We start from the raw sequence: 14,539 nt of genomic DNA on the forward strand, positions 1-14,539 counted from the left end.
CATATGAATATCGGTTAGCAGTTCCAAATTCACTTGCGTGTATTTTAACATGGCATCCCAACTTAACCCAGGTGCTGTAAAATACTGACATGGATCAAGGCTGTAGGTTTTCTTGCAAACACAGCGAAAATTTTCGAAAACATCACCTAACAAAAGTACATCCGTCTTTAAATATAAGTCAGAGAATTCACCTAGCGTTTGAATGTGGAACTGCCTCCAGATACGTTGCGCATGTAAATAGTCATCATCACTAATATCCGCTGAATTTAGTGAGCTGTAAAATGATTGTTTTGATAGTAAGGCGCGTTCTTCGAGGCGTTCTAAGCAGTCAAGATATTCATAACAGAAGACACCCTTACGCCGAATTAAATTAAACTGTTCTTCTTCAGGAAAAACACGTCGAATTTCTGTAAATTGTTCTGGCTGCAAATTACTAGAAAGTTTATCAAGGCTACTCGCCATAAAGCGAAACGAGTCAAGAAATCTCCATTTGATAGTATGCTCCTCATCTACTTTTACGCACTTTGTAAATGCAATGAATCGCTCTTTGTTCTGAGGGATTATACCTTTTTTCATCTAAAGCTCCAAATTGTGAAACGATAAAATGTGAGTCGTAACCAGATAAGATTTTGGAACTCTGTTCTTAAGATTACAGCTATTATGAGCAGGATATCTAAACAAGCCAGTTAAATAATCATGATCGAAAACTTTAGGGTCATTTTCAGAAAATTCACTATCACAAGTACTACATTTTGTAGCCCGTTCATGTTCTTGTAACTGAATTTCGGTGAGTGGTTTCATTGGAATGTTAGTATTTAGAATACTACTAAGACGTACTGTATCACATTCAAGTCTTTCTAAACATACTTTAGCAGCATCAAGTCATCGATGCAGCTCTAACTTGTTAAGCGCACTATCATGACTAACTTGATATAATACGCGAAGCTATACGGGACATGCATGTGTGTAGTATTAGTGAAGGAGTTGTCTGGATTAGGCGCGCATGTGCTGAATGGTTTGAGGATGGCTTCAAAGTCTGCGTAAATGACGAAAGGCACCCACATCTGCTTGTTATAATTCGTAAATTTTAAAACATTATTGTCTGTACATACATGATTGCAGTCATTCTTGGAATGGTTAGTTAACTGATCTTCAGTTCTGAAATACTGCAAGCATCCGTCGCATAGCCACTTTTTACACCTTTCTTTTGACAACTGACTACCAACAAGTCTACTCAAATTTTTAATCCAACAAAAGTGACTATTCTCACTGTTTTCGATATAGAGTAAGTTAACATGAGTACTCTTCTTATTACATGTATAATACAGAGTATCTACTACAGACTTTTTGTCTTCACCATACACATTAATGCTAATATTATTTAGTTGTTCAAAGCGTTTAATGTCCTTTAACTGCATAGGAAATTCTATACCATCTAAATTTAGTTGTAAAGATACGATGATGTTCTTTTAGCTACGTCTGATTTCGCAGGATTCAAAGCCGATACAACAGCCCATACAAAACAAGCCTCTTCATTGTTTTGGATGTTTACAACAGCTTCCTTTCGCTTAATCCATGTCGGCAGCTCGATGTACGAAGATCCTCGTAAGGGATTGTACTTACTGATGTTAAATTCTAGATACAAAATTTCAACTAAAGCCCACCCTGATTCCTTTATTGAAATTCCTCGCTCTTAGTTGAAATAATGTTCGAGATATCCGTAAATACATCACTAAAATTGGTCGACTCACTTACTACAAAATTCTTCGTATTAAATGATTTACAGTTATTTCAGATTCATCTGTGCTCTTAATATACAACGCAAAAAGTTCGAAATTAACTTTAAATAAATTATGATCAGTCAACGTTTTGTCAAGAAGCTATTGTACATCCGGTTGAACGCAATTTTAAAAAAATTTCGGTACTTAGAAACTTCTGACTAGTACGAGTTCTGCAACTAAAAATTCTACTTTTAAATGCAGTATTAATTTCCTCGATGTTTGTATTACTAGCACTTCTACACGCATTACTTTTTTGCGCATTACTTCTTAAGTGACCCTGAAAATGTGAAGATGGTACATTAGTGTTTACAGTGTTCGAAGTGTAGAGTTTGAAGTTCTTCATTTTTCCTTAATTTTTTTTACTAGAGCTTTCTACAGATACGCCAGAATTTACACGTTTTTTTCGCGCTACCTGATGGTTATAGTCGCAAGTAGATATCTGATGTACTTCTACTAAGTGAGCCTGGTATTGCTCCACATTAGCGAAATACACCCCACAAACTTCACATAAACGGGATGTTATGCTGGGGTGTTTTGTTTTTATATGTCGTGCGAGGTTATCCTGTTTTGCGAACGTCACCTTACACTGCTCGAAGGGAACATTGCAGGGTTATAGTCGCAAGCAGATACCTGATGATGTTTTGTTTTTCATGGCGTGGGAGGTTATCCCGTCTTGTGAAGGTTGCTTTACACAACACGCAGGGGAACATAGTGTCTTCTCTAAGTAAACAGCGTATCCAACAAGTTCTGAAAAGGGAACAACCATTTATCAACAGAAAATAGTCAAAAGTTGCGATGTTCGGAAGAAACCAAGTTTCAACCTATAGAGGTCAGACATTGTCGCGAGATCAGAAGAAACTAAGTTTTTACCTAGAGAGGTTAGATACTATCGTAAATTTAAAGTTAGAAAAAGCAAACAGTGTGATGAATGTTCCATACCTAACAAAGTAGAAGCACTCTTGCAGATGACGTTCGATGAGGGTGTTACTCAATGTCCTTCCCTCGAGTCGCAAGGTAACAAATTGGAGAAAACGAAAATTCAATTAATAACGGTTATATACAGTAACCAGCATGATGACTGAAGAGAACAACTATTTATCAATAGAGATTAGACAAAAGTTGCGATGTTCGGAAGGAGTTTGAAGTTACAAGATTAACCTCTTCCTTGTCTATACCTTCTAATCTTCCCATCCTAGAATACTATTTTTAAGAAACTATGTAAACAAATAATATCAATTAAAAAGATCCAAACATGCCTTAAAACTGTACATGTTGCAGACTGCAAACTGTTACTCGGATGAATAGCGTTAATTCTTTAAATGTGCACGTTCAAGCCTTTCAAACTGTAACTCGAATAAATGTAGACGATAATTCTTGATGTACCTAGAAAAGAACAAAAATATATGAATGTAGCGTTAGCACTTGCATCGCACATAGTGATGACAGGATATGAAAGTGCAAGTCGGTTCGTCAACAGCTAGCCTAGCTATTTATAAAAACATGCAACTCGAAGATGTTTATTGCCTAGCATAGAAGCACTTGTGATGATGGGATAGGAAAAGGCTACAAAAGTTACTTGGTTCGTCAACAGCTAGCCTGTTATGAATATCGTCTAACTGTCTGAAAGTAGCGGTAGCACATACTTATGTTTGCACACACAGCAATTGCATCGCACATAGTGATGATGGGATATGAAAGGGTAAGTTGGTTTGTTAACAGGAAGCCTAGCTATCTTTACTAAGTTAAAAATACATGCAACTGGAAGATGTTTATTGCCTAGCGTAGAAACACTTGTGATGATGGGATAGGAAAGTGTAAGTTAGTTTGTTAACAGCTAACCTGTTATAAATATCGTCTGTTTTAAAGTAGCGTTAACACATTCTCGTGTTTACATACACAGCACTCGCATCGCACATAGTGATGATAGGATATGAAAGGGTAAGTCGGTTCGTCAACAGCTAGCCTAGCTATTTTTAAAAACATGCAAAACATGTTTATTGCCTACCGTAGAACCACTTATGATGATGGGATAAGGAAGGGCTACAAAAGTTACTTGGTTCGTCAACAGCTAGCCTGTTATGAATATCGTTTAACTGTCTGAAAGTAGCGTTAGCACATACTTATGTTTGTACACACAGCACTTGCATCGCACATTGTGATGATGGGATATGAAGGGGCAAGTTGGTTTGTTGACCGGAAGCCTAGCTATCTTTACTAAGTTAAAAATACATGCAACTCGAAGATGTTTATTGCCTAGCGTAGAAGCACTTGTGATGATGGGATAGGAAAGGGTTAGTTTGTTAACAGCTAGCCTAGCTATCTTTACTGAGTTAAAATACATGCAACTGGAAGATTTTTATTACCTAGCGTAGAAGCACTTGCGTCGCACATTGTGATGATAGGATATGAAAGGGCTACAAAAGTTACTTGGTTTGTTAACAGCTAACTTGTTATAAATATGATATAACTGTCTGAAAGTAGCGTTAGCACATTCTCATGTTTACATACACGGCACTTGCATCAAACATAGTGATGATAGGATATGAAAGGGTAAGCCGGTTCCTTAACAGCTAGCCTAGCTATCTTTACAAACACGCAGCTCGCAGATTTTGTTAGCTAGCATAGAGGTTGCTTTCGAACAAAAATGCAAACACTAACCAGCAGTTTAGGCTTACATTAAGTTGAAGGCTGCAAACTGAAGAATACTGGAGTAATGTTCACAGCAGACGGCGATTTTCTAAAAACAAAGAAAAAAGAAATCGTAAATAATAATAATAATAATAATAATAATAATAATAATAATAATAATAATAATAATAATAATAATAATAACAATAATCAAAGAATTAATCTTACCTTTTGTTTTACACTAGACGGTAGGCGATAAAGTAGAGGAATTGTATATGCACACACACTTAACACACACGGAGAACTGCGTGAGCTTCACACAGACTACACCCAGTAAAAATGCGACTTGTTACCAGGTGGGCTATGCAATCTGCAGACGTGCGCACTACAGTTGACGCGTCTACTCTGCAGTTGTAACAAAAAGTGTAAGCACCAAGAGTTCTCTGCAAATTTACCGAGTACATTTAGACTGAGCCAGGATCGAACCTGCTGTTTTCGAAAACGCCGAGGTGTCGAGATTTATGAGTTCTCTTAGTAAACCAGGCTGACGTATTAAAGCACCTTTAAATACTAGCGGATCAAACCTGGGGTTAGAAGGCCAGCGCGCGATCGCCGACCTCTGAACTTAGGGAGCGTAGACGGGGCACTGAGCTGAGCAAAAGGGAGAAAGCCAACATCTACGGTATCCCCTGCCTATAGGTAGACGGGGAGCTGAGCTGAGTTTTATGTAGAAGCGATCCTCGGACACTGAGCTAAGCTCACATCTACAGTATCCCCTGCCTGTTAGCGACCTCTTATGACCTTTGAGCTAGGGTGAGAACTACACGAGACGCCGAGGTGCCGGGATTTAGAAGTTCTGCTAGTAAAACGAGGCGGACGTATTTATACACCTTCAGACTGTGCCGCGATCGAACCTGTTATGTTAGAAGGCTAGCGCCTCGGCCTGGCAAGAGAGAGCAGGCTGCCGCTGCTACTTTTGATGCAGGCTGTAGGTAAGCAGTGAACTTTGTACTGAGCGAAACTCGCTGAAGCATCACATTTCAGCAGTGTCCATGTGCTGGCCGACTTAATGTAGCTTGTGTGTGGGTTTGCTTTCAAGCTCACTCTAATACGACGTTTCAGTAAAACACACCCCACCGATATTTTTCTTGCTCTGGAACTCTAGAGTCTGCTTATTCGAAACCCGGTGCTGGTACATACCTACTCGCAAGGCATAACGCCCGAACTACACTAAGGAGCAGCTAACTGCTCCCCCGCTCCTAGTCCTGTTTTACATTTCAAAGGCAGTACCGTAAAGATAGCAGCACTAAGGTAAGCGATGCAAGATGGCGGATAACAATTACCGCCACCACATTTCAAAGGTATGTAGCTAAAGATAGCAGCACGGTGCTCTGTTGATTAAAGATGGCAGCATGTCAAAAAAGAATGTAGAATTTTTCAAATTGTCCGCCACCACATTTCAAAGGTAAGTAGCTAAAGAGGGCAGCACGATGCTCTGTTGATTAAAGATGGCTGTTGTCAGCTGTCAAAAAACACGTGGGTTTGTTTCCAAACAAGAGTACGTAGATTTTTTCAAATTGCCGCCACCACATTTCAAAGATAAGTAGCTAAAGAGTGAAGCACTGAGGTTTGCGATGCAAGATGACGGATGACGGATGACAGCTGTCAAGAAAGCACGTGGCTTTGTTTACCAATTCAAACCTCGCGCTAGTAAGGTTTAGTTGGCAGCAATGCGGTTTAGGCCCGTCACGATAGCAGCACTGGGGTTAGCGATGCGTTGTTGTTTAAAGACAGCTGTCAAAAAGCATGTTTCTGTCAAAAAAAGCACGTGGCTTTGTTTACCAATTCAAATCTCGCGCCAAAATTCAAATCTCCCACGGGAGAAGGAGGCCTCTGAGGTGGGCCGTAGGAGGAGGAGGCCGCCGAATCTCTGACTTTATCTACTGAGGCCAAGTACGGTAAAACTTTTCTCAACCCTAATGGCAGAAATTGTGATAAGAAACAGTAATAATTTACAGGGCCAGAAAGTAGGGGTGAAAAGAGGTATGGGAAGGGAAGTGAAAATATGAAGATCTTGAACAGACACCTATGGAGAGCGAGAAATCGGGGGCTAAAGGCCCGAATAAGAGGCCAGAGGTTGCTGGTGACAAACGGAAGATGGGTTAGGGAGCACTCAGTGGCGAAGCTAAAGGAGATGGACGAATACGTTAGTTCCGAGGGAGGAGAGATGACAAGGCAAGTTGGAAGGAAGAAACAAGTAACAACGTGGAGTGGAGACGAGCAAGGAGAAAACAACTCAGATGAGAACGGACAGTGCAGTGTGGATACAAAAGATCAGATTTCAGGGAATTACTCGGGGGGAGGGGGAGTTATGATTGAGTGAGGCGAGGGACGAAGCAATTTGGAGGAATAGAAGGGTGGCAATTTACGAACTAGACAAGGAAATCACAAGAGAAGAAACTTTGGGAGTGATAAGGAGAATTAGAGGCAGGGCGGCGGGGGGTTGCAATGGTATCAATAATAAGTTTTGGAAAGAAATTAGCAAAAATGGGACAATGATAGACGTCATACTTAAACTATTCAATAAGATTTTTGATAGGGGGAAGTATCCTAGGGAGTGGGAGACGGGAATTGTATGCCCGATATATAAGGGAAAGGGTAGTAAAGACAGTTATAGGGGAATTTCTCTGTTAGATTCCTTAAGTCAAATTTATACCGGGGTATTAGCGAACAGGATAAGTGAATGGGCTGAAAGGAACGAAATTTTGTCAGATTTCCAAGGGGGATTTAGAAAAAAGGAAAGAACAGTGGACAATATAATGATAGTGAAGACGGTATTGGAGAAGTATATGAGCTCGTCAAGAGGTAAGGTGTATGTAGCGGCAATCGACTTTGAAAAGGCGTTCGATAAAGTCAATAGAGGGGCTTTATTAGAGAAATTGGGTAGATTGGGGGTGTCGGAAAAGATCCTAAGGGCAGTGGAGGCGATATATAAAGTGGTTAGGTGTTGTGTAAAATTGGGTGATGATAGGTTGTGTAGACCACTGGAGTCCAGAGTGGGTTTAACCCTAGAATCATAAAGTCCCTCGAGGGTAACACGAATCATAAACTTTCGTCTGTCAGACTACCAAAAAGAAAAGCACTTTAATAAGGATAAACCCAACATTTTACACAAAATACAGAATATTAAACTTCAAACTACCACACGTAGTGATGACTATACACTCTGGTCAGTTTTTCTTCAATAGGCACATTCAATGCACTGTTTTGCCTGGTGATCAAGACAAATGTGCTTCGGCATGACTTACAAAGGAATCGCGTTTTTCTTCTTTTCTTTGATGGAAAAAACGCACAAACTTTTCTTCCTTCAGCAGTACCTGATTGAGGCTCTTCAGGAATGCTATCTTTTCCAAGAATTTCGGCAATGGTCCTCTTCAGGCTGCGCCTCAAAGTTGGTGTGTGAAGTCTCTCTTACAGCTTTGGAGCCATTAGCATTTTCGATGTATCCTTTGAAAACTCTCGCCTTGAAAGTGGCTTTTGGTCTTTTTGAACCATCTTATGCACATAAATAATGCATCCATTGGCAAGTGATGTATTAATCATACTATAAAAGATACACATTGGCAATCTCGTTTTTTTTGAAGAGGACATCAATGTTGACATTTTATCGAAAGTGTCCATGGCACCTTTAGTCCCATTGTAGTCTTCTGCCATATCTTTTTTCGACTGGCTGCTATTGTTCCTACCTCATGGCATGTAGAAAGGAGGATTACATTCTTGTTTGGTTTTCCTTTATAGGATACCATTGTTTTTATACCATCATAATTAAACATGGAGGACCCAAGCTTTCTTCTCTTGACTGTTTTCATCTCTGGTGGTATCTGAGGCTTGTCTTTTCTCATTGTTCCAATGATTGTCAGGTTATGGTCGCAATGCAGAGAACCAGCCAGACGAATTGAGGTGAACCAATTGTCGGTCATAATATTTCTCTTTGATGCATGTATTGGCCGGGTAATTTCATTCACGAAGTACATTACCACTAATGTCTCCTGAAGAGAGTGGTTCTCTGTCTAATTCAGAAAACACTGCAGCTATCAATTCATCATCGTGCGCTAGATTTTTCCATTTCAGTATCCTATTAAGCTTTCGTATTACGTACAAAAAACATTACTGTAATAAACCTGATATTCACACTATTTACAGCTATGTACAAATCACGAATACTTTCACAAATCATAAACTTTCGTCTCTCAGACGACGGTCATATCGCAGTGAACAAACAACTGGACCTTTATGCTTGAAACCAAGGTCAGCACTAATTGTTGATACCCGGGGAAGAATAGATGGAGGGGGAAGGCACAGTTCATTAGCATCTGGAAATTACCGCGGAAACTACCGGGGTGCGTAGTCTGGGAGACGAAAGTTTATGATTTATAGGGTTAAAGCAAGGGTGTAAATTATCGCCAATATTGTTTATTTTATTTATTAACGATATCTTGGATGGACATGGGGGCGACAATTGGGCCATACCGGTGATTAATGGGATGGAGATATCGGGTTTGATTTTTGCTGATGATGTGATATTGATGACGATAACTTCAACAGGTATGCAGAGGTGCTTACATTCAGTGTCGGATTTCGCAAAGAAATGGGCCTTGAAGATTAACGGGAATAAATCGAAAGTGCTAATAGCCCAGGTACACAAAGGAAGGAAGGAAGGAAGAGGGGAAATAGGTCGTGCAGGGAGAAAGGTTGGAACAAGTAAGACGGACTATTTAGGAGTCATTATTAACAGAAAAGGAACTTGGGATGATCAGATAAGGCGTGCGAGAAACAAATAATTTGTTCTGTAGGTCACAGATGCAAATTCAGATTATGGAGACCAATGTGCTGGAGGAAGTTTAGACAACAACAGAAGTGAACATGTTCCAGAAAAGAAAGAACGTCCCAAATATCGTTTTGAATTTTGAATTTTATACCGGGAAGGTACTTGTAAAATTGTGGGTCTAAGTTTCTCTGGCGACATTGTAATGGTTCTCACAAGTGAACTTCCTGATCATAAAAATTTTTAAGTTTACTTTGACAATTGGTTTTCTTCCCTGCAGTTAGCTATTGCCCTGAAAGAAAGGGGTATTTTTGTGTTGGTACCGTCCTGAATGATAGAATGGGGAAATGTCCGCTTATGACTGAAACGACCTAAAGAAGGAAGGAAGAGGCACCTATGACTACAGAGTGGAAGAGGAACACAACATTGCTCTCATTCGGTGGTTCAGTAGGAAGGCAATCAATTTCATTTCTGCATATATCGGTGTAAATACAGAAGATAAATGCCAACGATGGAACCAGTCGGAAGATAAAACTGTGGAAATAGAGTGTACACAAGTGGTGAAAGAATATATTCAGTTCATGGGGGGAGTAGATCTTGCAGATATGCTGCTCGAGCTATACAGAATAGACATTAGATCGGTCAATTGGTATATGAGAATTGTGCTTTGGTGTGTTAGTGTTGCAGTAGTCAGTGGTTGGCTACTGTACCATAAACATAAAAAACAGCAAAGAGAAAAATGCATGTATTCCCTTGTACAATTTCAGTTAGAAATGTCTCAAACACTGACTAGGGCAGGGAAAGTTCTGAATCGAAAGCGTGGCCGACCAAGTGAAATTCAAATTTAAGAACCCGGTCGAATAAAAATTATGCTCCAAGACCAGTCGATGATCTAAGGTATGATGCATATCCAAACTGGCCTCAGTATGAAGAATGAAAGGCTGGTGTAAATGTTGTCCTAGTGGAATCACCCAGCTGGCCTGCTCTAAATGTAGTGTTAATTTGTGCTTGACAGGAGCTAAGAACTTCTTCGAATTTCATAACAAGTAATTGAAGAAACATTATTTTTGAGGCATAATTTATTGTTCTATTCACCTTTGTAGAATTATATTGTGAGACAATGTTAAATATAGCTTATTTTGTTTGCTAGATGTAATTTTGTGTACAGAAGAACACCATGTAAATTGCTCTGTTAAATATGTATGTTACCACAGGTTCCCAATGTTAACCTAGAGCAACATGCTGGATTGTCTAAATTTATTTGGGAAATTTTGAAAATTGTTATTAAGCATGATGAATGTGTTCTAAAACAACTAGTCTAAACAAGAAAAAAATTCTTAAAAAATAATAATTTGGGACTGAAAGCGTTAGAAACTCCGTGCACTCCTCCCCCAAGCCGCCAACCTTACCTACACCACATGTAACACCGTCTGTGAATCAGTTACTGTCGCCCCAAAATTCGATGTTACAGTTACATTACTTTCTCCTGAGGCCACGTCTTGTCAACTTGCGGGGGATGCCGGCGCAGGGTATGGGCTCGCCTAGCTCCGGCCAAGACTCCTTCTATACTACCGACATAGGGTCTGTTATTAATGGAAGTGGCTTGGAAGCTGGACTCAAACAGCCCACTCTGTCCTTGGGCAGAACTATGCTACTTGGTCCTTGGTGACCATCGCCTTGGCTGCTCGTCTTAGTATGCGGAAGGATATCTCAGGGTATCTAGGGGGTTCGTGGTACCCCATACGGACATCGGCAGTGGCGGCCGCTCCTGCAGTCAACTTTGGGAGCAATTGTCCGGACTTCTACTACTTGGCAAACAACATTAAGATTATCTTAATACGTAGACTTTCATGACCACTAAATGCCATTATAATAGTAAATTATTTGGGGATATTAGGTCGTGTAATATTAATTAACAGCTGACGCGTTTCAAATGTGCGACCAGGACCGTCTTCAGAGCAGTAACAAAGCATAATGGCAACTGTCACTCCATAATAACCAGACTCAAGGTAGAGAGACCCTGTTAGATTTCCGACAACAGTTCGAACTCCTTACCAGCTAGTCCCCGTACGTTTCAGTTTGCCATGTTCATAGTCCTTTTTCCTCGCTTGGTCGTCAACAATTTAATCAGTCCGGTTTCCCCTCTGTAATTTATTGTAATAATTGTTTCTCGGATGCTTGGGTTATCAGCCCTAGTTCCAAAGCCTTGTGGGAGGGGCTGCCTCCCTCATAGCCCTCGGCCTGCTAGATTTTCTGTCAGGGTTTCTTCCCTTAGCCATTGAGGTACCTCCCTCTCTGCAAGGCAGCAGTTTTGCCTCGGTCCGGGACTGCTTATTCGGGTTTCCCCTTATTAGCAGCTAACCCCACATTTGAGGGCGGTTCGCTATCCGCCACCTGCGACCCGCCCGGTAGCTGAGGCTCGCCCTGGGTCGATTAGGCTTCTACGATGTATAATACACCAAATAATTCCAAAATTTAACTATTCCAAGTAATGCACAGACAGAACCCTCATTTTATTTATATAGATAGTATATTTAGCTACTTTTGGTGTCAGATTTTTGAAGATGAATTCAAACCTCTTCTACAATCCGGATTTGAACTAGTTACCAGAATTACTCAATTATATTCTGCATATACAGCGAAGGGATGCTCAGGAAATTCAGGCTGAACCCAATCATCGAGATGAAGTTGAGTTGGATTCAGAAAGTCTGAAGATGGCAGATGGAAGTAATGTCTTACCAGCTGACGACTGTGGTGGTGAGCGGATACTTATATTTGCCAGTTCCACAGGAAAAACTGCATTAAAAGAAAAGAATTTTTTCATGGATGGCACCTTTCAGAGTGTTAGCAAACAATTTTCTCAGTTGTACACCATCCATGTAGATTTACGAAGCACTGTGGAAAAAACAAACGTAACCCCCGTGGTTTCCGCATTACTTCCTGACAAGAGAAAGTCAACTTATATTCCCCTGTTTAACGCCATTCTTCGGGTGATTCTGGACTGGTCCCCTGAGACGGTAAACGCAGATTTCGAAGCTGGAGGGATCGAGACACTCAACACTGTATTTCCTGCTGCAGAATTTCATGGGTGCTTTTTTCATTTTTCACGAAGTCTATGGAGGAATGTACAAAACATTGGGCTTGCCAAAGATTACAACACACGCCAGGAAATATGAGACTTCGTGAGAATATGCGCTGCTCTGGCCTTTTTTAAGGTGAGAGATGTGGAGGAAGGCTGGCTACATAGCCACAGTGTTGCTGTAACACATGAAAAACTCAATGAGCGTTTTTACTATTTTATTGTTCAGTGGTTAGAAAACCCTCACTTCCCAATTGACGAATGGAATTGTACCGGCAGTCGACATCGTACCAACAACGCTGTGGAAGGACAACAGAATAGAAAGAGCCATTGAAAAATTGGAGAAGTCACGAGACACTGAAAAGCTTTTGAGGAACGTCCCCTACATAATTAAAATGGATGGTTTCTGATTTGCATCATCGGACAACGCATTAGCTGCTGCAAACATTGTACACACTGTATATATATGTAAATAGACACAAAACATGACAAGGCTTTTTGCATTGCCAGATTTGGTTTCTGTTTTTAATCAAACTTTTGTAGTAATGTGAAGATTTTCTGAACGTGACTTCATAGCAGTCTCGAGGAACGCAGTTAATAGTGAGTATATTGTCTTATACTTGATTCCGTTAGGAATTTTTTTGTCCGGTGAACTACATTTCTATTATAAGTCCGATTTTGATGATTGAGGTGTTTGAGATGTTTCGAAAGGACATGATTTCCCAAAATTCCCTTAGGGCTCCCTCCCCAAATCCCTTCAAAGTCCCAATGTAATTTGAATGAATGAACAAATATTCCTGCTTGACCTATGATAAGATATCTATTTAAACAGATGTTTTAGTAATGTAACTTTGGATATATTTTAATTATCAACTGATTTGTAAAAATATTTGTTTTTATTCTCACTATGTTGTTTACATTATAAGCATTTCATTGTAAAATATAGTTTACTGGTGGCAAACGAGCGGAGCGAGTTCCGGTAACGCCCGTTATTACAAACATCAAAAAATTACTTTTTTCTAACAAGGAATGCAATGAAATGAAGCAGTTATTGTAGATCTGTCAAACTGTCAATCATAGGTGTTTCGACGAAATGGTACTAATGGGCCGATAGAGAGTTAACCACCTGCATCTGTTCGTGGAATTTGGACGAAATGGCACTTGGACGAAATGGCACCTGGACGAAATGGCACGACACGGATGCTTAACCTCATATGACCTTGCACTAGAGCGGCTTGCTAAGCGTGCACTCGTAACCTTACATGGCCTTACGCTGGCTACATTTCCAGGCTTAACTTTACTGACCACGGGTTCAACCCTAGGCTTAAGGGCCTAAGATCCAAGTTCGATGCCAAAAAGTGCAAGCTTACCATAACAGCCAACGTGAATATGGTTAAGAGGGGAAGCTTAACTTAACAGGCATGACGTGTCTAGACTTAACATCGCAGATCCCGGGTTTCACTCCAGGTTTAAGGGCATATTGTCCTGGTTCGAAGCCTAAGATTACAAGGTTTTTACCTAAGAGACCCGAGCCAACGGCCGTAGCCGTGTTGAAACACCGGATCCCGTGAGATCTTCGAAGTTAAGCAACATTGGGCGTGGTGAAGATTTGGATGGGTTGCCACGCGCTTTAGGTGGGGGTAATGGAATGGAGAAGCGGAAAGGAAGAGGCCACCCTCCCGTATGTAAACTTCGGCTCAGGCACACCCCTGTGGAGGTTCGGACCTATCTTCGAGCAGAATACAACCTTACCCTTACCTTAAGAGACTCTAAATCAACACACGGGCTAACCGCATAAGAGTAGAAGCTTAACAAACAGACTTAAAGTTCGACACCAGAGATAATTGCAGACCTAACGTTACGCTGACCACGCGTTAACCTAACAACCTCCCAGGACTTGGAGTTGAACTTGGAACAATATGGCGGCTATAAGGCTTAATACGTGTGCTTTATTCATATGGGTGTAACATAGGAAAGCTTGGGGTTATACTTAGTCGGTAAGAAACTGTAACAGAGATTTGCTCGCTTTTTAGTTCATCATGACAAAGACATTGTTAGTTGAAGTTCGAGGATTTAAAATTTGCTGAAAAAATTCATGTTCAAAGAGGTTGGACTTCACTTTATTGTGGGCACTAAAGTCGTGAGTTTAGTATTAGGCAACCTTATCCTTACTGCTTGCAAACGGATGAAGATAGAAGGCAGACACAACGGTTGAAAAAACACTTA

The sequence above is a fragment of the Anabrus simplex genome, chromosome 1 (genome assembly GCF_040414725.1).
Source record: "Anabrus simplex isolate iqAnaSimp1 chromosome 1, ASM4041472v1, whole genome shotgun sequence".
Lineage (NCBI taxonomy): Eukaryota > Metazoa > Arthropoda > Insecta > Orthoptera > Tettigoniidae > Anabrus > Anabrus simplex.